Source organism: Mustela erminea, chromosome 2 (assembly GCF_009829155.1).
Source record: "Mustela erminea isolate mMusErm1 chromosome 2, mMusErm1.Pri, whole genome shotgun sequence".
NCBI lineage: Eukaryota > Metazoa > Chordata > Mammalia > Carnivora > Mustelidae > Mustela > Mustela erminea.
In genome coordinates, this window is record NC_045615.1 from 88,035,325 (window position 1) to 88,062,149 (window position 26,825).

Sequence of the window (26,825 nt, forward strand, 5' to 3'; positions counted from 1 at the left end):
CGCTCATAATTTTATGAAACTTTTAAAATAAATTTAAGATACCACGGATGCTTTTCATTTTAGTACATATAATTTCATTTTTTGATTATTTAGGAATGTCTTAAAACTAACAATACACATGGTAAAGAAAAATAAATAAGCCAAGCAAAATTTACACAGTATATAACCTTCTCTTGAACTACTCTTAATAGTGTTCTGTATTTCCAGTATAAGAAAGTAATACTACCTTTTAACTTGATTTTTGTTTTGTTTAAAAATATGACATAGAATGCTCCTTATTCTTTGTAAGACTGCTTAAACTATGTCATTAGCTGGAAACAACGTTGTTTTTTAAACAATCCACTGTAATGGGAGTGTGTATTTTTTCAAGTTTTTCTGTAATTATAAATGGTGTTCTAATGCACATGTCTATATACAGATAGCCATATTTTAAATGTGTTTATATGGTTAACAGGAGGCTTTTTAAACTTGAGTTTTTAACAATATTACAGAGCTTTTAGATGGACCACACTTGATATATATAAATCCTCCTTTATAGATAAGAGAACTCTGATTTTCCAATATCAAACAGTAATATCACTGCTACCAGAAAAAAGTATTTTTTTTTTCCTTCTGGAATTACTTCTATGTTTTCCTGGTCTATAAATGCACATTTGTTGATCAGGAGGTGAACTTTGGACCTCTGACAATCCAACATCACGCCAAGTTTAACTTGCTTCATACTTGGAGCAGTGATTTTGCTCAGCAGATTTTTTTTTTCCTAAGTTTTCCAGTTCTGAAATTATAAACTCTGTTCATCCCTAATTACTGTACCCTCATCAATCCTTATCCTTCTAGACAGATTTATTTTCTTGATTGCATTTATTACCTTGAATCACTTATTTTTTTTGTTCATGTTCTTTCATCACTTAGAACACAAGTGTCAAGGTGTCATGAGGAAACTGATATTTGTCTTTTATGCATAGTGGTAGTTCAAGCATTTAGAAAGATGCCTAACATAGAAGGCATTTAAAGATTTATGGAACAAATCCTTTTCTGCCCTTTTACTGACACAAGAAGCATTTACCTTTCATTGGTCACAAATGTTATCATACACTGTTTCATGTACCATTATTATTATTATTTTTAGATGCTTTCCTCATAGTCCTATGGCTACGTGGTCTAAAAAGAACAGATTTCATTTATGTGTACTCTTTAACCTTTTGCTTTTTTTGCTTTTCTCTGCTGGACAATTGGAGGGTGGTTTCAGGTCAAAAATCTTTTATTTGCAGGCTTGGGGCATTTTCTCTTATTATATTTATGAGCACTTCCTCCCATTCTATATATTCCTTTTTTTCCCCCCTGTATATTCCTTTTATTTCTATATATTTACTTTCTGGGAGACCATATTTTGCTTTTTGCATTTAAACTCTTTTCCCTTATCTTTTCTTTCATTCCTTCTATACCTTTGTATTTTTGGCTTCCTGACCTGGGAGATTTCTTCAGTGTTTTATTTTTATTATTTTTGTTACCATTATATTTTAATTACCAAGAATTTTACCTTTTTGAATATTCTTTTTATTTTCTTGGTAGCTCTCTTTTCTTATATTTTGGATGCACTATTTTCCCTAATCTGAAAATATTGAGCAGAATTTTCTTCAATTATTATTATTCCCTGAATTATCATTGTTTCATCCACAGTTAATTTTGGTCTTTTGTTGTATTTTTATTCCTTTTCTCTCTTCAGTTGTTTGGTGATCCTTGTTGTTGGTTTATATTTGTGAGTGAATGAGAAGATGGGTTAGTATAGATAGTTGGGAGGCATTTCTTCTCTTTTGGGTAGATTTGCTTCTCTTCCATATTCCTCTGCATGGGGTATGAGTACTTTATACATAAGTGAGGGATTTTAGCAGACAAGATTCACTTTAGTGCCCAAATTCTTGTCACCAACATGTGTACTATGCTCAGAGAGGTTTTATCTCCTGCTCCAGTGCTCTCACTGGAAGTCTTAGCCAAGTTCTAGGCAACGTGTTAGAATGCAGAATTTGTTTTTACTTTGGGAAGCAGTGACGCTTCTGCTCTTCTCTCTGAATGTGTGGTGAAGATGGGGACATCAGTTATTTATCTCAGTTGTTCCAAATATGATACTTTGATTATAGTCCTACATCTCATCCCCACCCTCTGAGACACACCATCCAAATCTGGGGTCTTCCTGAAACTGCACAAGGAAGGCCTTTCAGTGTTGAGAAGCATAATCTGGGGAGGCTGGGTGGGCTCAGTCAGTTGAGCACCTGCCTTCAGCTTAGGTCATGATCCTGGAGTCCCAGGATGGAGCCCCACATCTGGCTTCAGCTTAGGTCATGATCCTGGAGTCCCAGGATAGAGCCCCACATCTGGCTCCCTGCTCAGCTACGAGTGTGCTGCTTCTCTCTCTGCTCCTTCCCCTGCTCCTTTTCTCTTTCTCTTTCTCAAACAAACAAACAAACAATAAAACAATAAAATCTTAAAAAAAGAGAGAGAGAGAGAACCATGATCTTCTCCTCTCATACCCTGTCACATGCTCCTTTGTCACACCATTCTCAACACCTATAGATGCCCTTACCTCAAGGTTATTGTGGTTATATCAGGGTTATGTCTACTCCATTTTGATTATGCTGCTCCTGTTCCAATGAAATTTTAGAAGAAAGAAGTGAACATATGTATGCCTGGGCATCATCCTACATTGGAACACATGGGATTTCTTTTATATTTTGCCTTAACATGTTTTTCTTTAAGTACTTGACAGGCAAAAAATGCTTCAAATCTATTTTCAAATGATCAAAATTATAAATATTAATCAAAGACTATATGAAAAATGAGATTTTCTTCCCTCAGATTTAGAGGTATTTGACATACTGTTTCCTACATAATTCTTTCTGAATATAAAAATCTATTAAAATTTTATGTATGGGGGCGCCTGGGTGGCTCAGTGGGTTAAGCCTCTGCCTTCGGCTCAGGTCATGATCTCAGGGTCCTGGGATCGAGCCCCACGTCGGGCTCTCTGCTCAGCAGGGAGCCTGTTTCCCTTCCTTTCTCTCTCTGCCTGCCTCTCTGCCTACTTGTGATCTCTGTCTGTCAAATAAATAAATAAAATCTTTAAAAAAATAAAATAAAATAATAAAAAATAAAATTTTATGTATGTCTACTTTAAATCTAAATGGTCAATAGTTTCTTCTATTTCTTAATAGTTTTAGCCTTATCCCATTAGTGCTAACTCTAATGAAAATACAGTGTCTATTTACTAGCAATATTTTTAAATAACTACTGATAGTTTTAATTTATTTCCTACTATTACATTTCCTATAAAATGATCTGCTTACATGTGTCAGCACAAAAATGCTAGTGTCTTTTGTGGAACCATATTAACTATACAATGGGTTCTTGGGGCAACACGGGGGTAGTGACTGATTCTCATAAGACAGTCCTTGAATGAATGCTGTAGCAAACTGGAAGGGAGGTTGAGGTTCCGTTCCTCACTTCCAGCATTTACCACACTTATTTTGGGTTGCTGGTATCTGTAATGAACAGGGTATAGTTCTACATTTTTTTTTCCATTGAGAAAAGATTTGATAATAATTTATTTTCTAAAGTCAATTGTCTCTTATAGCTTTGGTGATTTTTCTGTGGGCCTGGCTATTAGAAATTGCTGGGAACTAGGTGGAAACATTCTGCTTGATATTGTTTCCACAGATTTTATGCTTCATTTGTTCTGTAGAAAAATGAACACAAGCTTTTCAAATAGCTGTATCTTGCTCAAATGTGTTTTTAGGACCTAACTCTAAAGCTCTCCAGTACTTTGGCTCACCATCAAGAGTAGTGCTGTGAGCAGCAATTCTATAATATAGTATTGCTTTTGTTATTTTATGACAATCTGCAGGCACTCCGGAGAACTGGATTGGCAATTCGTATAATTCTACCACATAATGCAAATTTCCTGGAACTACAAGGTAGCATTTGTCTTAGTAGTAACATGAAGGTGAGCACCGAGTACTGTACAAAAGCCAGTGATTTATGATCCATGGGAATGATTCTGCCCCACCGGCTGGTTAAGTGTGGGGCTTTAACAGCTATAAAGCATAAATCTACTGTCTATGAGGCTGCTCAGTTTTATTACTATTTTTCTAACTTGAGAATTTTCCTGCTGGGGATAGAACCACCTTGTCTCATCATTTATTACTTATGATTAAAGCTTTTGTTACAGCGTGATTCTGCATATGGTGGTATTAGAATTTCTTAGTTGTACGAGGGATAACTTGTACATCGATTCTCTCAGGCTCTCTCATTCCCTTCATCATAGTTTAGGGAAGGAGGCTAGAGGTAAAAGGGAGTAGATCAGTACAAGATTCAGGGACAGGAAGAGTCCAATTCTGAGAAACTGGGGGAATAGAGCAAAGAAAAACTGAGGTAACTTTGACAAGAGAAAACCAATCAAACTTTTCAACGGTGAACAGGAAAAGCAAAGAGTAAGAAAGTATTGCTTGTATAATTCTTAAAAAAGGAAACAAAGGGAAGAGATACGAGGTCTTTGAAACACTAAATGTGAGGAATAAGAGTTGAGTCCTTTCCTGCATACAGTTAATGTCTTTGTCTAGCTGATTATTTTACTTCTGATTTTTTTCCCCCCACTTCAGATCTATTCTTGGCAATTTACTTATGCGATGATACAGCTTATTTATTTATTCCATCAAAGGGGAAAATGAATTTCTTGTCTGTTTAAACTTCGGCTTAACGAATGAATGATGTGTATGCGTGTGTGTTTGTGCAACTGTTCTGTACGTACTAACACTTTTCAGATTGGTATTTTGAGTCTTGTAGAGTCTCATGCAGAAGCATTCTATCCTAAAGATGGCTCTGTTACCCCACAGTCGCTATTAGCCTTAACCAGAAATAATCTCCTTGAATGGGCAAATCATAAGGTGGGTGTCAATGGTTAATACCAAAGTGCAAGGAATGTTCACTTCCAGCAGGTTTAGTGGTTTTCTCTGCATGAGCATCGGGAGTCCAGCAGTCTTTGCTATAAAAGTCTTCTTACAGGAGTCTGGTGGCCTATGTTCTACTCCAGCTTCATGATTTACTCATTCTGTGACCTGGAGCATGACCCTTTATTATCTTAATCCATTCCCCCCCCTCAATGTGGAAAAGATAAATAATGTCTCTCCAGCTGCCAAATACTGCTTTTATGAGTACAAATAGAAATAGATTTAAGAGCATATATAGACTACTTGATACCAGAGAAACAGAAAGCATCATCCTCAGTGTGGGAGAATATCATATATGCACAGAATTATATCTTCTTTAGATTTTATATAATATGCAGGAGGTTTTTCTTTGGTTACAGGATTCTATAAGGGGATTTCCTACTAGGTTCTTCTGCTATTGTTATAACTTTACAATAATGTTTCAGGAAAGATTTACTCTGTAACAAATCCCTAATTGTTATCAAATTGTTCCTATATACCATACAAATAATCACCATGTCAAATGAAAATATAGAATATGTGTCACTAGGAAATAGTCCAAAGAGTAAATGCTTTGAGTAATCATTTGCCATGCTATGATATAAATTTTCATTTCGTAGCAATAATAAGAATTGTCTACTTACACTGGAGTTTTCATTATGAAAGAAGTGATAGGCACATAAAATATATATTTAATACAGTTAATGTCTGTCTGGAAGGCTCCATTAGATAACTTTATAATTTAACACTATAGGCAGGGCTTGAATGTAAGTCAGTGACCACAAAATTAAATTTGAATTATACTTATTGATCTTAGATTACATGTTTCAGTTTTAATTTAGAAAAATGATTAGCCTGAGTCATTCAATCAAACATAATCATAACCAGTGATATAAGCTATATTACCATTATCTTAAGTATACACTGCTACAGTGTTTTAAAATTGCAGGAACTTAAGTTTAGAAGTTTGAAGGAAAAATGTTTCTTTGTAAAGTGAAAGTTTGTTATATGTCATATTTTAAATGTTGAAAAGTTTAACAAACACTTAAACAATGACAACAAATCACTCAGTAAGTCTGCCTTGAGAAAAACAGGAAACACTGTAAAGTATACAACTATAATGATTGTATGATCATAATGTTAATAGGAAGTGTCTTCCAGGAATAATTAGGAAGGCTGAAAATGCACAGGTCATATGCATTATCAACGTCTTCAAAGTGATTCATACAAATGCAGCCATGTAAGTGAGGTGCCACATAATTGATATCAGTAAGAATTTCCATTTTACTGAACTCATCACAGTTTTACTATATGAATCACTTTGCAACATAGATCAACGGTTCACTGGTTAGTTGATTAGATTAAAAGGGGGGGGTTGCTGCTTTGTCCAAACCGGTCACATGCTGACACGTGGTAAGCAAGATGATTAGGTACAACCCTGTGTACCAAACATGCTTCCTGGAGATCTGGGATCACATGCGGCTATCACTGAAGAATGAAAAGGTCACTTGCTTTGTTATGTGCTTTAGTGCCTGGCTAACATTCAAAGTTCACACATCAGACAACAGCTTAAAGTATTTATTTTCTCTACAAAACAACAACTTTTCAGAACGAGGGCCCATTGAAAAAAGTTTAAAATCAAGACAATTTTCTAGGCTTGTGTTTTTCTATAGGCTAGTCCTAAACTAATCATACAACCTAATTAATGGAAACCCTAGAAGCATGGCCAGGATCCAAATATAGAATTACTTTACTGTCTAAGAATCTTATGGTGAGGAGCATTTCCAGGTCAACAATCTGAATGCTTTGGAAAACTGAGGAAGAAGTATTGTTTTAGGAAAGATGAGAATATATTCTGATGTAAACAAGTTTTTACATGTTGAGAGTAGAATGTCTGCAACCGAGTGGGCAAGATTTGCTAATGGAAAGTTTTCTCACTAATATTATCTCCAGGGCCTGAATATTTCTGGGTGATATGTAAGTTGATCTTTCCAAAATAGTGTAGCTGAATAATCTGTCAGAAAGAAGGACGGGGTTGTTCATGATGAACTGGTTATGGCTTTTATAATTCAGTACATGAAGGAAAAACATGTTATTTATAAAGATGGATGTGAATGCACACTGCACTAAATTCACTCGAAGTTTTAAATAATTTACAATGACATATTGTGCTATAGTTTAGAGTTTAAATTTATATTGGATTTTAGAGAGCTTTTCTCCAAGGATTCTTGCAACTCAAAAACTTGGGTGGGAGGGACAAGTGCTTCATGCAATTCTTGTTCCTCTACTTTCAAAACATATCGAAAGTTTTCTCTGCCCTGCCAAGTGTTCTCCAAGAAATAAAATGAGGTTACTTATGGATTTGTATGTTCCATTGACACATCATGTTATCCTACACATTTTCTGACATATATTAGCGTAAATGCACCATTACTTATTTCTAAGTCTCCAATTTTGTTAATTTGAATTAAAAAGGGAGCAGATTTACTAGCAAGGCTACAGACTTCTGTGCAGGTGCCAGTACTATTTATAATATTCAATACAGTTTCGCAAACGTAGTGGAAAGTGCACGGTGGCTCCAGTTCTGATTTGTTCTATCATTTCAGACTCACAATGTTCTTTTTTCTTCACCCTGAATAATAACATTTATTTTGCCAGTAGTTTCATTTAGTAATAACCACCCAGAGTTAAATAACATTATTATCCATTGTTTCATGCTGTACTTTTGGATTCTGGTCCTGAAGTAGAAATTATGAAAGTTTCCATTCACAGAATGTAGCATCAATGGACAACAGGATAGCACTTTCCCCCCCACCCATGACTTTTACTAATAAATACTCCCTTGAAGTGTTTTTGGAATTCCTATGGTAAGAGCCACTACCCTTGTGCAAAAAATAGATAGCTCACAGCTAAAGTAAAATGCAGCTTTTGCAGTAATTGAAGGGTACTTTTTACTTCAAAGATTTTAATTCAAAGATTGAGTAAGAATGAGTTAAAAGTAACCCAGTGTTCCCAAATATTCTAAATTGGGAGCTCACAGGAATATCTCCAACTTGCTGTGCTATGATCCTTCTAACTTGATTTTCCCACATGCAGACCTTAGGTTGTTGTTTGTTTTGTCCTCTTTTCCTTTCTTAAGGATAGAAAAGAACATGAATAGGATATCATTCACTGTCTGGTGAAAGAGAAATAAGGCAGCAGAACTGTAAGAATGTATAATGGGAAGTGATGAGCTATGATATGACAAAGCAGTAGAAATAGTTTAAGGGACTATCAGGTAAAATGTAGGGAACAAGGATAGCTCAGTATCTCACTTTTTATTTTATATTATTCATTTATTTGACAGAGAGTGGGAGACAGTGAAAGAGGGAACATAAGCAGGGGGAATGGGAGAAGGAGAAGCAGGCTTCCTGCTGAGCACGGAGCCCCATGTGGGACTCCCTCCTAGGACCCTGGGATCATGACTTGAGCCGAAGGCAGACACTTACCAACTGAGCACCCAGGCGCCCCAGCAGTACCTCATTTTTAATGAATGAAAATCATAAGCATTTCCACCCACTCACTTATACACCAACCTATCCATCCATACATTTATCCTTTGTTATCCATTTATTATTTATCAAATAGAAGTTGTTTTTGTTTTGTATTGCTTTGCTTTGCTCTACTCTTTGCTTGAGAGATTGTTCTTTATTACACTGATTAATAAAATTGGATTCTGAGAAATTTTCTAGAGATTAAATGACATTCCATGGAATCTTGAGCTAATTATTGATAAACTGCAATATAAGTTAAATAACTTGCTTAGTTTCATGTCTAGGAAAGAAGCTTTAACAGCTAAAGGCAAATGAATTGATCAGAAAAAGACTTGAATTTCAGTTTCATAATTTCATTGTGTTGTCTTTATTTCAGATGCAGTATTTGCAAACACAAGCATTCTAATGTTTATCAGAGTGTTTTGTACAAATGTGCCTATATGCTGCACAAAAATATTCTTCACATTTTGTATTAGGAAGAAAATAACTCACTAACACTGCTTTGTTCCTTCTCATATTCTTTACTCTAGTATAATCTTACTTATTGTGAGAGCAATCCCTAAAAGTGGGTTTTCTTATTCCTATCTTTGGCCTCTAGTTTTACCATAAAAAACGAATGTTATATGGATTTGTGTTTTTACCAATCTATAGCTTATCCTGACAACACAACTACTCTAGTTTTCTGGCCCCTGGAAGAACCTAGAACAATCTCTTTTCCCTTCCAGCACAATAAGAAATTAGAAGGGGCTTTCAAAGGCACAGAGCTGCAATCCTCTGTAGAATACATAATGGACATGCAAAGGTTTGGAGTTGTCCCTAAACTAAGTCTGTTTAATTCATTCAGTGTATACTTTGCTCCTACTTTCCACAGTGGTGATTATGAAGCGGTTGTGTGTTATTTGTTCATTGCCTATGTTTCTGTTGAAAGCAGCTTCTGGATCTCCATTGTTCAGCATCTCTCCTCTAGTACCTAGAGGAGTACCTGATATTTCATAGGTGCTCTTTATGAATATTTGGATTAATGATTATGTCTTGGACATCTGGACTTAATAATGAGCTCATGTGTCACCTTCCAGAATAAATTGGTTCAAGTGTTGGATTTTTAATTATGGAATTAAAACTACATTAATTAAAATACTTTAACATTTTATATTTAAAGCTGTATTTTATTAAACAGAATAAAATCATGAAAATCATCAGTTAATACCTTTTAAGTTTATTTTTAAATAGTAACTAGTGATATTAAATATTTATATTTTGTGGTATCTTTATTACCTCTGCATAAGGCATACTTACTTTGGGGCTGCTCTGCTTTTATTTTTTATTTCTTACTATTGAGCTTATGTTAATTAATTAAATTCATAATTTAGCCATAATTTTCTGTGGAAAAAATTGAAATAGAAATGAATCTAATAAGAAAATAAAATACATTTTATTTTTATTATTATTTCCTTATATTTCATCTACAATTTTTATTTTTTAATTTTTTAAAATTTTATTTAATTTCATTTTTTTCAGTGTTCCAAAATTCATTGTTTATACACCACACTCAGTGCTCCATGCAAAACGTGCCCTCCATAATACCCACTACCAGGCTCACCTAACCCCCCTACACCCTTCCCCTCCAAAATGCTCAGTTTGTTTCTCAGAGTCCACAGTCTCTTATAGTTTGTCTCCGCCTCCGATTTCCCCCAACCCACTTCTCTCCATTTCCCAATGTTCTCCGTGTTATTCCTTATGTTCCACAAGTAAGTGAAACCATATGATAATTGACTCTCTTTGCTTGACTTATTTCACTCAGCATAATCTCTTCCAGTCCCGTCCATGTTGATACAAAAGTTGGGTATTCATCCTTTCTGATGGAGGCATAATACTCCATTGTATATATGGACCATATCTTCTTTATCCATTTGTCCATTGAAGGGCATATTGGTTCTTTCCACAGTTTGGCAACTGTGGCCATTTCAGTGACAATTTTTAAAACAAGAACTTGTTTCAACATGTAAGCTAATGAAGTCAATAGATATTTAAAAATTTATATCTCTATATGATAATTTTTAGATAATAGCTTAATGATATTTTCATGGTAAATATTTTAATTTTGAAAAAATATAAAATTTATACTTAATGACACTTGATTCACAGATATTTTATGTGTTTTCTTTTATCTTTCATTCTTTCCTTGGCATATTTAATATATCTTCCTTTGTGTTTAGCAATAAAATAATTATGACTTTTTGCAAATTAGGTGTCTTTTATAAATTGTTAAGAGTTTTGTTTGGGTTCTGTAATGCATAAATAAGTGGCATAGAAGTTATGGTTAATTTTATGTGTTAACTTGGCAAGATCATGGTTCCCAGATATTTAGTCAAATATTATTTCAGATGTTTCTGTGAGAGCGTTTTTTGCATAGGAACAATATTTAAATCAGTGGACTTTGTGAAATAGATTGCCCTCCATAATGTAAGTGTACCTCACCCAATCGGATGAAGGCTTTAACAGATTAAGACTGACATTTCCCCATGAGCAAGAAGGAATCTGACAGCAAACTGTCTTTGGACCTGAACTGCAGCTCTTCCCTGAGTCTTCAGTCCACTGTCCTACTCCCTTAGATTTTGGACTTGCCACGCCTCATAATCACAGGAGCCAATTCTTTAAACTTTCCCTGTCCTTTTTTCTTTCTCTTTCTCTAGATTACACACACACACACACACACACACACACACACACACACACACACACCCCTGTTGGTTCTATTTTGTCTGGTCAAGTAAAATCAACAGATTTTACTTAGAGTCTGTCCTTCTAATATTTTTCCTACCCCTTCAGTTCTATTCATTTTTTGTATTTTGATATGAACAAGAATAAACCACAATCACAATGAATTTGTTGTCAATAATTCAAGTAGTTTTCTGAGGATCCTAAATATGTAAGTTTAAGAATCAGTTATATGTGAAAACATACTGATCGTTATTTTGGAATAACGTTGTAGGTCACCATTATTTTATGCAAGCACTTGTTTTTACATTTTTTTAAAAACAGTACACTATTGACAAAAGACAAGAGTATCATGAACACTTATTACTCGGCTCTATCCTTGCTGCCTATCTCCTATCCCTGGTAGTTCCCAAAGCATCCTCATTAAACACTTGATTCTCTGTGGTAGCTGCTGCTGTTCTTGTTTCTAATACACCAGATGTAATGTCATCATGTGTTCTGAGTATGTTATTTATAAGCCTTGTGATAACAAGAGCTCAATAAATATTTTATAAAGTATTCAAGTCTAGCAGTAGTTTAAAAATATGCTTTATCTACAAGTCACATGACCATTCCATAAAAGACAAGTAGATTGATCCAGTTTAAAGTGGAAACAATAAAAACTGGAATCCTAAAAACAAACTAGCAAAAACTAGCAAAGAAATTGAACAAAAAAAGGAGTTGGGATATGTTATGAAGAGGGCTGGAATTGTTTAAAATTTTAAACATGTTAAGTAACTTAGACTATAAATTTACAAAATTGTTAAAATTAGTATAAATTATATTTTTTTGCTAACATGTCTGCCCTATAAGTCTTCAGTGCTTAACTCCTTCAGTAACAACTTCTTCCTTTATTTAGTAATGAAGTCCTTCACATAAACCATTTTTCTAAACCAGGTAGACATTTGTTTGAACTTGTATTGTGGTTTTGTTTTTTTGTTTGTTTTTTGTTTTTTGTTTTTTTCTGAATTTTTGTTTAAATTTCAGTTAGTTAACGGGCAGTGTAATATTAGTTTCAGGTGTAGAAATTAGTGATTTATCACTTTCATACAACACCCTGTGCTCATTACAAGTGCTCTCCTTAAGACATATCACCCATTTAACCCATCCCCCACCCACACCCCCTGTAGTTAAACTTATTTTTGGTTTACCTCTTCTTCCTTCCCCCTCATTTTCATTTGTTTGTATCTTAAATTCAACATATGAGTGAAATCATATGGTTTTTGTCTTTCTTTGGCTGACTTATTTCATGGAGCATAATCCTCCCTAGCTTGGTGCTGTCGTTTTTGTGATGATGTCTTCTTCAGGATACTACAAGGTAGTTTGGATCCTTCAGTAATTCTGAAGTGGACTGTATTTATGATTCATTTTTATTTGATACAAATACCAATTTTTGATTGGAATAATCTAGTACTCCATCATTAATGATGCAGAGACCGAGAGTTAGAGGCAATGTTGGATGGTTTTTAAATTGTAAAATATCTATCATGCTGCAGGGATTGAATTCTCATAATAGGTGATAACAGGATGGCAGGATATATTGGCATATTTTTATCCATAGAAAGATACATGTTTTCTTGATATAAACATTGATTCCCAATTTAGCCTGAGTCACTATGAATATCTGAGTCAATGAATCTTGGTATTGACTTTAATAGTAATCAATTCCTACTTCATGTTGCTGAAGTCATAAATCATAGTTTATGGCATTTTGGTGTTACAGTTTTCTAATTTCCCATGACATTCTCAGATCAATACCTCACTATTTACTAAATGAAGAAAACAATTTATTCTGATAACTCATTTGTAGTACATAGCGTTTTAAAATTATGAAGCTGATATTTTAACTTTTGTAATTCCTAAAAGACATTATAAGATGAAATGTGATCAAGGGAACTTATGTTCTTGATACCTTTGAATCTTAAATAACTTGATTTATAATTAATGATTGATGCACATTTTTATTTCTAAGTATGAAGGCTACACAAACAAATAGGTAGTTACATTATTTTATTCAGAGACATGCCACTTAAAGCAATTTTATAAATGCAAAATACTTGAAACTGAATTAAGCATTTTAACCTGATCCATAAAATTAGTTGTTGGAATGCAGAGTTAGAAGATAATTGCCAGATTTCAGCATCAGTATGTACCATTTTCTAAAACTTTAGAAGTGTTATGACAGTCGTTAAAATATAAAAAGCTGCACCTAGATGAAATTGACTCATCAAAAGAAATATACAGCAAAGAGACTACAGAATGGGCCTGGAAAATTAACAAGGCCTGGTGCTCTCTGCCTAAATCATTGTTACACACTAATTAGTGCTGTGCTCTGATTTGAGGCTTTAAATTTGTTCCTTTGAAGATTTTCTTAAAATTGTATTCAAAGGAAAGGCTCTTCTTTAATAAAACTGTATAATTCTCCATTCACTTGGGAAACATAGCTTCTCAGCATAATGCTGCTGAAAACCAAGAGCTGACTTCTAATAGAGGTGCTAATTATTAACATTCCAGCATCAGCCAAACACTGCACTCTCTTAGACCAAAATAAAATAATAGTGCACAAATATTTCTCCCCTATTCTAATAAGTACTTGAAAAATTCAATAACATTTGTTAAATACATAAATGTGAATATTAAAAATAGAGGTTTTTTTCCCCTGTGATTTATTATGTACTGTCTGAATAGCAGAGCTAAAGGAAGGCATCATTATATGGCATAAAAAGGAATTCTTTGGCTGTTAATTATAATGTAAATTTATCCTTATTGGGGGGGGTGGAAAGAATGACTTCATAGTTAAAACCATCGGGCATGGCTGGTCACTCAAAATAAAGATGCATTAATCTTTAATAATTCATACAGTACAGTATGGACAAGGGTAATATAAAATGATGAGATACCTTAAAATGATTTAAAAGAATATTCTAGTAACGATCTATTATAAATGGAAGCTTGACAGAACAAAACAGGGTATTTTACATTGTCTTCTAGAAATAGAGTAGTTAATAGGAAAATTCACACAGACGTTAGCTCCACACGATATGCAAGATACTTTATATACTACCATCTTTTTCTCCACCAGTTTTATAATGACACCGAATGTAATCTAGAGTCCTCTTCCTAAGTGAAGAAAGTTATCATTGTCATGTTAGAAACAGAAAGACCTTGGATTGGCAGTTAAAATAATGAACTTGTTTAAACATTAACTCTGTGTGTCCTTGGGAAATTGACTTACCCTCCCAGGCACTCTGTTTCCTCATCTGTCTAATCAGAGTCAGAGAAGCTGATTTCCAAATGTTCACTATTCATCCAATTGAAATCAAGGCAGCTTTCACCCTGAAATGTGGCAGCTACAGGGCAAGTGGGTATTTTTTTTTTTTTTAATCGTGTCAATTTAAATACACGATACTTCCAAGATTTTCCTTTCTTGTATAGTTCCAAGAAAGGATTGGACACGAGATATTTGCGTGAGACAGGGGGTAAAGTGAACCTTAGAAAGTGCCATTGCACTTTGGATGCCATCATCATTTTAGGCAGTGAGGGACATGTGCAGAGTTGCAGCTTATTCTCATTTAGCTTCATGACCAGCTGTCCTCTTCAATGTCTGGCCCTGCTGATCCCCTAGATACTTAGCTGTCAAGTCAGAGGGACAGGAATAATACAGAGCCAACAACCATCCCCAGAAGTTTACCTTGCCCAACTTGTGGTTCCACTCTAGTAGCTTTCTGCAAGTTCTGGTATTTTCATCTATATTGGGGCTATTTAGTGATTTTTTTTTTCTGATCCCTCTGACCCTTGAATTCTACAGTTCTCCAACAATTGCATAAGACCTAATTTATATAGTAAGTTCCTGATTTTCTAATACTGTTATCCTGCTTTCCGGATGGAACCCTAGCTGATATAGTTGATGAAGGTATGGATTAGAGGTGACATTACTTTAATAGATTTATGGATAATATACAGGTAACAGTTGAACAGATAGTACATGCCTATATGCCTTCAATTTTATAGATCCAAGAGAGTAATTAGAATATTACAGGATTCCTAAATACATGTAAAGTTGAAAGTAGTACAAAATCCAGGTACTCTAGTTTTTATATCATTTCACTTTCCTGAACTTTGCCTCATCTTTTAAATTCTATTTAAATTTAATTGAAATTAAATTTAATTGAAAAATTGAAATTGACTTGAATTTGATATTTATGTAAGATAACTGAAGATGAAGAAAAACTTTGAATACAAATTGATGGAAATTTTACTAATACTGAGATTGTTATTTTAGATTATATCAGAGCTCATCTGACATGAATTCATTGTTCAACTTTCTCTTGGTTTCTGAATCCCCAAGTGAACATTTTTTACTATCTTAAACATCATTTTCCAAAAGCATTGCTTCATGTTTCCTTTCAAGGATTCTTTATAGGGGTGGGGGGTAGGTTGGAACAATTATTCAAATTTTCCCACAACTTACTTCTTTATTCTTTCCATAAAAGTGTATGTGTACATTTCATTTATGAGAAAATGGGATGGAATACACTAGGTACTTTCTTAGGAATATTGTTATCAAAATTTGGGAACTTGTGAAGTCTACAGAAGCAACAGAATGATGTGTGTATACCTATAGTTTGTGTGTCTTTCTTAACTTTATATTTTTATCTACACTTTTAAAATTAAATCTAATGTCTGTTTATACACTGTGACTTTTGGGAAAACTCAAGCACATGAATGAGGATTTCATAGTGATGGTATGCATAATGACTGATCCTGAAATACCTGAAAACTGAGTTCACAGTTAAGGTTCTAGATAAACTGAGGGAGTCAGAAAAGTATCTTCAGAAGATCCCAGCAGAGGCAACAGGGGTAGTAGAAATAGGAAGACTGATCTATCTTTTCCCACCATGAATTTATGAAGGTATGCTGCATATGAAGGTATGTAAGAAACTTTTAGGAGATTAAGAAATTTCAGCTTTATCTTATCTCCTATAATGCTTATTTTTTTCATTTTATTTTTGTGAATTAAATAGTATATCATTCTAGAAGTTTTGAAAGAAAAGATAAACTAGAAGCACCTTCTCCCCAAATAATATTCTAAATCCATGCTTTACATATATTGCGGCCAATGATCTTGTTCTTCACTGATGGGAACTAAAGTGAGAAAAAAACAAACAAATTGGGGGGACAGGAAAAACGTAATGTAAATATTTTTTTTTTCTCAAGTATGTTTGACAAAATGGAATTTTTCATGACTTAAAACCAAGGCAGAACAAATCATAAAATATTTTCATGAAGCTAATTCCAAAATAACAATTAGTGTCATGGTAAAAATTTAAAAGTCCTACATATTATTATCTAACTCAGATAGGTTATCCAACAAACAGCTAACAAAGTCACAGAGAGAAGAACTCAAGATGAACAGAGTAGGAAGGGCCAGAAGATGAGGAGACAACGGTAAATAGCTGTCTGGTGTTTTTATCTTTTCTCTATAATTAAGGGTGGGAGAATCGTTGCTGTATTCATTAGAATAGCTTTGATGGCAAATGTTCAAAACATAAATAGCAGTATAAGTAAGATATAAAGTTCTTTTTTTGTGTAGAAGAAAGCCATGTTTCAGCAGTTCAGGGATATTTTCATAATTTATGGTTCATAAAATTGTCAGTGTGGTAGGAAGAAATCTAACATGAACCCCAAGAACTTTACCCTCTACTTTACACACCCTACATAATCTTGGGTAGAAATGAATTGTAACATTTTCTAATCCATAAAATATGGTAAATATAAAAGGATTTTGCAGGTGCAGTTATGTTCCTAATCAGTTGATTTCAAGTTAGGAGTCAAAAGAAGCTTACCCTTGCTGGGCCTGACTTAATTAAGTGAGCCCTTTAAAAGAGATTTCAGGCTTTCCCTAAAATAGAGACTTGAAGCAGCTGAGACATTTTCTTTTTTGGCCTCAAAAAAGCAAACTGCCAGGTTGTAGTGAAGGGCACAAAGCAGGGAAAGGTGGGCGGTTGCCAGTGTCTGGGTGTCTCAGTCCTACAATTGCTAGGAACTAAATTTTGCCAACAACCACATGGGCTTAGAAGATCTTGAGCACAAAAGCATACCACAGTCCCAGTTGACACCTTTACTTACAGCCTGTGTGACCCTGAGCAGAGATCCATCCTAAACCATGGCTAAGCTCCTGACCCCCAAAACTGTGCGATCATAGATGAACTTACCTCATGACTCAAAACTCTTTGAACATTTGCTCTCATATCTCTTATATCAAAAGTAACATGAAAAAAAGATTTTAAAAAGAGAGAGAAAAGGAGAATGAGAAGAAAAAGCAATGCCTCACTTCAAAGACACTTTCTAAATTTCACACACAACAATTCTGAGTATTTCTCACTCACTAGAGCATGGTCACATGACCACCTTTAGCTGCAAGGCTCCTTGTTCTGGATAATTATGGAGGGTCCTCTATTTGAGAAAGAATGTAAGAACGAATTTTAGGGGAAAACTGTGAGTCTCCACCACAAAATTGAAATAATTAAAGGTGCTAATGGGCAGTAGGCAGTGAGATGGCTGTGCCCATTCTCAATGTTGCCAGAAGAGAGACCTGCCTGTACCAGAAGAGATCTATATTCAATCTGGTCACAAAATAATAAGATATAAAGCAATGAATTATTTTAAAAATCACCAAATGCTAAATTCTACCTCTGGTAATAAAAATAAGACCTGTGGTTGTTTTTAACCTAAAAATAAATATATCTAGGCAATAAAATATTTCTAGACTTATTACCATCTCTGTATGATAGCCATAATTATATTCTAATTATACTTTTGTTCTTATAAGTTAAGAAATATAACATTGTAATAGAGTGAAAGTAATAAAAGTTTGGTGGATCAATGCACATCAATCAACATCAAACAGTGTTTTTAAATAAACTGAAGACTTCATCTAATTGCTTATTTTAAAGATTGTCAAGTAATAATCAAATTAAATACCTTCGTACTAGTTTTCTAGGGCCACCATATCAAAATACCAAAAACTGTGTGGTTTAAAACAAAAGGTTCATTTTCTCACATTTCTGGAGGCTAGAAGTTCTAGATCAAAATGGTCAGTTCCATCTGAAGACTCTAAGAGAATCTATTCCATGCCCCTCTTCTAGCTTTTGGTGATGGCTGTAGGTCCTTAGCCCTCCTTAACTTGTGATAACATAACCACAATCTCTGCCTCCTTCTTCACATGACTGTTATCCCGTTATGCATGTCTGTGTTCACATTTCTGTCTCTTATAAGGACATGAGTCATTCATTTAGGGGCCACCTTAATCCAGGATGACCTCATTTTTAACTTGGTTCCATCCACGAAGACTTTATTTCCAACCATGCATAGTTTCCAGGAGGAGATGAACTTCAGTGGGAGCACAATTCAATCCCAAACAAGTTTCTAGAAGTCATGAAGGAAAAGATATTCAAGTGAAAATGATCTAAGTATATCAATTGGTGGGAAGATGGCTGGAGAGGAAGAAGAACAGGTATACAGCACTAAAGAGTAGAGGATGCTAACGGGGTTTCAATTACCATCTGAAGCACTGCAAGAATATCTAGCATGGCTGCCTGCATTGACCCTCTGGCTGCCTGAAACTAAACGTTCTTATTCCAATATAACCACAATTTCCAGGCTCCCAGGGGTTGAGGAGAAAGGTTAGACACTTTAGGAATTGAAGGATCGAAGTTTAGAGTGAAAGAGAGAAGATAAAATTTTTCAGACATTTGGTAAATGGTAGAAGGGTAGAATGGTAGAAAATGTACCCTAATACATCTGTTATCATAATGAGTCGAATTTCACTTCTTTCTTGCTCTTACAAATCACAAACTACCAGTCTTCATTTCTCTTATCACCAATCTATCTATCCTTCTCCCAGTGTCTTGATGTGTTTCTGGATATGAATCCAGTTCATCATACTTCACAAAGTGATCAATAAAAGCTTTTATTTTATTATTATTTTTATTTCTTTTCAGAGTTTCAGAATTCATTGTTTATACACCACACCCAGTGCTCCATGCAATACGTGCCCTCCATAATACCCACCACCAGGCTTACCCAACCACCCACCTCCCTCTCCTCCAAAACGCTCAGTTTGTTTCTCAAAATCCACAATCTCTCATGGTTTTTCTCCCCCTCCAATTTCCCCCCAACTCACTTCTCCTCTCCATCTCCCAATGTCTTCCATAATATTCTTTATGCTCCATGAGTAAACGAACCCATAGGATAATCGACTCTCTCTGCTTGACTTATTTCACTCAGCATAATCTCTTCCAGTCCCGTCCATGTTGATATTAATGTTGGGTATTCATCCTTTCTGATGAAGGCATAATACTCCATTGTATATATGTACCATATCTCCTTTATCCATTTGTCCATTGATGGGAATCTTGGTTCTTTCCACAATTTGGTGACAGTGACCATTACTGCTATGAACATGGGGTACAGATGGCCCTTCTTTTCACTACATCAGTATCTTTGGGATAAATACTCAATAGTGCAATTGCAGGGTCATAGGGAAGCTCTATTTTTAATTTATTAAGGAATCTCCACAGTCTTCCAAAGTGGCTGCACCAACTTGCATTCCCATCAACAGTATAAAAGAGTTCCCCTTTCACCATATCCTCTCCAACACATGTTGTTTACAGTCTTGTTAATTTCGCCATTCTAACTGGTGTAAAGTGGTATCTCCTCGATGGCTAATGATGATGAAAATTTTTTCATGTGTCTGTTAGCCATTTGTATGTCTTCTTGGAGAAGTGTCTGCTCATGTCTTCTGCCCATTTTTTTGACGTGATTATCTGTTTTGTGTGTATTGAGTTTGAGGAGCTCTTTATAGATCTTGGATATCAGCCCTTTGTAGGGTCATTTGCAAGTATCTTCTCCCATTCCACGGCTGGCCTCTTTGTTTTGTTGACTGTTTCCTTTGCTGTGCAAAAGCTTTTGATCTTGATGAAGTCCCAGAAGTTCATTTTCACTTTTGTTTCCTTTATCTTTGGAGACATATCTTGAAAGAAGTTGCTGTGGCTGATGTCGAAGAGGTTACTCCTCTAGGATTCTGATGGATTCCTGCCTCACCTTGAGGTCTTTTATCCATTTCAAGTTTATCTTTGTGTATGATGTAAGAGAATAGTCGTTTCATTCTTGTACACATAGCTGTCCAATTTTCCCAGCACCATTTATTGAAGAGACTGTCTTGTTTCCACCGTATATTTTTTCCTGCTTTGTCAAAGATTATTTGACCATAGAGTTGAGGGTCCATAACTGGGCTCTCTACTCTGTTCTACTGGTCTATGTGTCTGTTTTTGTGCCACTACCATGCTGTCTTGGTAGTAAAGCTTTGTAGTAAAGCTTAAAATCAGGCGTGATGCTTCCAGTTTTGTTTTTCTTTTTCAAAATTTCCTTAGCAATTCGGGGTCTCTTCTGGTTCCATAGAAATTTTAGGATTGTTTGTTCCAGCTCTTTGAAAAATGCCAGTGGAATTTTGATCAGAATGTCATTGAAAGTATAGATTGCTCTAGGCAGTATAGACATTTTAACAATGTTTATTCTTCTGATCCATGTGCATGGAATGCTCTTCTACCTTTTTGTGTCTTCTTCTATTTCTTTCATGAGTGTTCTGTAGTTCCTCGAGTACAGATCCTTTACCTCTTTGGTTAGGTTTACTCCCCAGGTATCTTACAGTTCTCGGTGCTATAGTAAATGAATTGATTCTCTAATTTCCCTTTCTGTATTTTCATTGTTAGTGTATAAGAAAGCAACTGATTTCTATACATCAATTTTGTATCCTGCCACATAACTGAATTGCTGTATGATTTCTAGTAGTTTGAGGGTGGAGTCTTTTGTGTTTTCCATATAAAGTATCATGTCATCTGCGAAGAGAGAGAGTATGGGGAAAAGCTGACAGCCTTCCCTTTCAGATCAGGAGCACGACAAGGATGACCACTCTCACCACTCTTGTTTAACATAGTACGAGAAGTCCTATCAATAGCAATTAGACAACAAAAAGAAATAAAATGTATTCATATTGGCAATAAAAGCTTTTTTGAATAAATGGAATTATAATACTTTTGCATTGCAGAGAAGAGGAAGTGGATCCTAAATAAAGTATCTGCTCTCTACACAATTTATGAATATTTACATTATTTCTGCTAAGAGATTTTGTATAGTCTGAAGTTAATTTTCTAACACTGTATAATTTCATTGTTAATATGAGTAATATCTGAATTTATAGATTTTATTTTTGAGGTGATTTTGTCTACAAAGAAAAAGATCTTGCATAAAATCAGTTATTTAAGACTTTGAAATACATTTTATCATAAAGACTGAATTTAAAATTTCTTTTCTAGTTCATACTTGACTAGAATATATTTTACCATTCTTTCAACTATTATATATTATCTTTCTTTACTATTATGCATCCAATATACTATTGTTATTATCTTTACATATTATAATTATGTTGCCCTATAGTTAAATTCTAATTTTATCTTTGATATTAATGATAACTCAGAGTATATCTTTTTGGTCTACTTCCACTTATGTTAATTAATGGCAGAGTTGGACTTTTTTCTAATATTTTATATCATTTTATAATTTAAAATGAAAATATATTCCTGGTTCTGCTGTATAGGATGCTTTTTTGTTTACCAGTTTAAAAGTGTTGTGTTCCGGGCACCTGGGTGGCTCAGTGGGTTAAGCCACTGCCTTCAGCTCAGGTCATGATCTCGGGGTCCTGGGATCGAGTCCCACATCAGGCTCTCTGCTCAGCAGGGGGCCTGCTTCCCTTCCTCTCTCTCTGCCTGCCTCTCTGCCTACTTGTGATCTCTCTCTGCCAAATAAATAAATAAAATCTTTTTAAAATTTCTTCACATGATTGAAGTTTAACATTTTATTTATTTTTATGACCATTTTCTAGACTTACATGTAAAACTTGAATCCTTAAAATCTTATTACTCATATATGAAAAATATTTGATAGTTGCTTTTCTAAATTTGATCAAAATACACTAAATCATACCATTAGAGCTTTAAAGTTCAGGAAAGTATTTGAAATTATAATATTAAAGAACCAATTTCAATTAGCTATGTTAAAAGAAAGACTGAATTATCATTCTCCGCATTCTTTCAGAAAAATATTGTAATGTTGATTTCATATGAGAAGATGGTCTGAGAATATATAGCCAAAAATATAGGGAAATAAACCTGTTCTGGAAGTTCAGATGGCTAATAAAACTAAATAAAGTTTTACATAAAATTATGCCACTCTTTAAATTTTGTGATATTAGTGGTATTTTCTCATTCTAAATATTTATTTTATGATACTTAAAATAAGCAATTTTAAGTTTTTAATTTTGTAGAAAGAAAGTTCCAATATTTTAAAACTTCAACCCATTAAACTCAAGTCTCTCTTTGATATTCTCCTGTGTATTTGAGTGTATTTGATTACTGCAAGTTGATTTTTGTATTCCACTTATATTGATTAAATGCTATGTGTCCTCCAATTTGTTGTCTTTCTTTTGAGTAGTTTGTGTCCTTTACATGTATGTGTGCTTCTATTCTATCCAATTAATACGGGTTTGGAAAGGTGGTATATCCATGCTATGTCTCTCAGATGATGTGAGACAGTGTGGATAAGGTAAGTCAGTGCAGGGAGCTCCACATACCACCGAAACACTGTTGACCCTGCTACTTTGCTTTATGCCACAAGGCCACTCTTCAAAGGCTTCACATTTAAATTCATAGAAAAGAAAGTGTTGGAAAGACACAGTTGTTGACAGACAACCTTGGTTTGTGGGCAGAGGAACGATGCTCAGAATTTGCTGTTCCAACCTGGTTTTGTTTCATTCAATTTCTTACTCCCACTGAGACTTCTGTATAGTCTAGATGTTTCTTCCCAAACACTGATAGGTGGGTTATAACTGCAGATTTCTGGGTTAAAGAAACAAACAACGATTGTCTCTATGCAATGACAGGGAGAAGTGAAAGAATGGTTTCTTTGAACCATCCTGAGACGACTGTTTGTGGATTCGCGCTGGCTCAGAAGGCACTGAATCCCCATAGCCCACTCTGCAACACACGGGCCATATCAGACAGCCTTCTGTATTCCCAGGGATGTCTCTGAGTTGTGTGTGTATATCTGTGTATGTGTGGTTGCAAGTAATACATATACAAACTGCCTTCTGATTTCTGTAGTTTTGCTAGGGTAAATATCAGAAACAGATTGAAAAGCCTAACTCATTGAATGCTGTTCTGTACACCAGTTCTTTTTAGTAATTCTTTGTCAAGTGTATTTTCCATTTCTTTATTTTGAACTTTCCTGTACCTCTATATTTAGTGTGTGTGTGTGTGTGTGTGTGTGTGTGTGTGTATTTTTAAAGTAGGCTACACACGTGGAGCCCAACACAGAGCTTGAACTATTCATGGTCTTGAGATCAAGACCTGAGCTGAGAACAAGAGTCAGATACTTAACCGACTAAGCCACCTGATGCCCCTAATGTATGTATTTTCTATACACCACACATAGCCATATTCTATACATATACCATAGAGCATACATACATATGCCATTCAATTCAATAAAAATTTTTCTCAGATGTGACTTTTTGCATTTTGATAATAATAATAATTTTAATCTGCATACTGATTTTATAGATTGCATCTCTCCTTGGATATATTTCTATAATCTATTTTTTTTGTTTGTTTTTAATTTGTCAAACTTTCTCTTTTCACTGTAGTTGTTATTGCTCTGACTTATAAAATGCTTGCTGTTAAGGGATATTTTTCAATTAGTAAGAAAATGAATACGCAATGAGAGAGACGTTAGTATCTGTAAGTCACTCAACCACATAGCCCTTAGTTAATTCATGTAAAATGAAGATTTGGAGCCAAGTCATACCAAAATTAATGTTTAGTTCTAAAATTTCTTGGTGCTGTAAACAAAAGCAATAAATTGGAAACAAATTGGCATAGATGTTCAAAGTGAGGATGTTTGTGTAACAGGCTTAGGGAATTTGAACTTGGATTTAGGTACAACTCTGACTCTTAGTAACCATGTGACTTTTGCAAATTGTTTAATCTTTCTGATCCTTTATATCTTCAAATGTAAAATACTGATAGTAATACTCATGTAAAAGAGGTTTTTTGTTTTTTGTTTTTGTTTTTGTTTTTAACCGTCAGTGACATTTTAATGGAAGGAAACAAGATTGCAAATATTGGGAACATGATGGGAGTCGAATCCAGATATTTAGGAGAGATACTGTATAGGATTAAACATGATAAGACTGTATATTGCAGAGAATGCCAGTTATTAGAAAATGTTCCTTTCTTTGATATTTTTACTCAAAATTTCAAGTAGTCATTATTAAAGAAAAAAGTAGAAATATTTATTCCTGTTCATGTTAAAGCTTTGGGTACCATAATTTATGGATATTTTTTCAGTCTTGACATTGTTTTTAAAATTGATTTGTATATAATTGCATCACTTTCAAATCTCTAACCAGTTTTACTCTTATAGCTCCTTTTATCACAGCTCTACTTCTCAGGTTCTCATTATAGTACATGTTAAACTTAATCAGTTATCATAATGACATTATTTAACAATTGTAATATATTTTACAACTTTCTGATATGAGATGGAATCTTAATTTACTGTCTTTTAGTTCAAAAATCAGTATCCTTGCAAATAATCAGTGTAACTAGATTGTAAAACTGGCATCACATTCTTACAATCACTGTGTGGCTTTTCAGGTTCTCGTAATGTGTTTTATATCTTGCCCTTTTAATTATATTATAGAAACACAAGTTACCATTTTTGGATTTGAAATGTGAAGTCTTGGTTGTGACAATTATTTTCACAATCTCCAAGAAAACCATATTTCAGTTCCTTTTCACATAAATTGGCTATCTTAGCTGTGAAGATATATTATGCACAGATTTTTTTTTTTTTATTTAGTTGTAAAACATCAGGCAAGCTATTATAAAGCTATCAGTTTGGATCATTCTGACTTAGTATATTAGTTCAATAAATACAGGGCTGTGCTATTTTTCTGATGTTCTTAAGTTTTGCTGAAGTTTTTTTCTGATCTAAACAAACTAGTTTCTCCTTGTTAAACTGAAGGACAAAGGGTCGTAAAGATTGAACTCAATTGGAAAAAAATTAAACTAACTTTAGTTTCAGCTAATATAATGTGGCATGGAGCTGGCATTTAATTCCCATTTGTTTACAAATACGAGACACTATGGAGCTTCTGAAACCTCAGGAGGAATTCTTCTTAGAGAAGGAAAACATATTAAAAGAAAAGTAAAAGTCTCTTTTATCTTTCTCATTTCTATACTCAAACTGTCATATCTAACTTATTTTATCTAATTCAAATTCTCTTTTAGAAAAGAAATTTGAAAGCAAATATTTATTTGATAAAGTAAGTAACCTACAGAATTAGGGAAATCTAAATGGATAACATAGTATTGATCTATAATTATTAGATGAATTTGGAAATTACATTATTCATATTTATTTTAGTAAGAGGCTATCATTCCTTGAAACAAATGAGAAATCACTTGGGACTACAGGAGAGGTGGGATGAAACCCCAAAACTCTCTCAGCAAACTCTCTCAACAACAAATGAGAAATCACTTGGGACCACAGGAGAGGGGGGATGAAACCCCAAAACTCTCTCAGCAAACTCTCTCAGTTTTTCACAAGTGGGGCAGATTTGATGAACCACAGCAAAGAGGGAGGAAAGAAACTGCAGCCATCAATAAGGGTTCTACTGCTAATTCCAGTCTGTATCCCCACCACCTCCTGAAGTGAGGGTGTTGACCGTGGAAGTTAAAGAGTTGCATACACTTTGCCAGGCAGAACATTTAGCTTTTGGTTTGGAAAATGTCGTGAAGTCCTGCAACAATAAAGGAACAAAGGAACAATTCCAATGGCACTGAAATGTTCCTGAGATTACACTGTAATCTTATCTCTCCATCTTTTAACTTCAGTTTGTCTAGGACAAAGTCTAAAATCTTTTCATAACTCATTCATTTATAGATCATGGGATATAATCCCGATGTGTGAAGTTAAAAAAAAATAAAAGTTTATCATGTTTATTGAAAGCAATAACACGTATTTGGTTTGCCATCAAATATAATCTTATTTTTAGGCATTTAATTTTGTGGAGTGACTTTTCTTTTAATTTTTCAATATTTTCTCTCCTTTGTGCTTCTACTCAAGTATTGGTCTAACCTACATTTTTTTTTTCCACTGACACTCTAAAGGGCTATAATAGTTTTGAAACCTCATGAGGGATTTTCAGAAAAACAAAATACATTAAAAGCAAACTAATTTTTGATTTCACTTATGTAATCTTAACAAAATACATTGTGAAGAATACTATTTTTATTACCAAAATGCCCTAAACTATGATTCTAGGTATTGAAAATATACCAAATCACTGAATCCCATCCATTCTATAATGTAAGCATGTGAAAAAACACATTTGATTCTGAACTCATGATCATGTAATAATTTTAACAACCTTCTT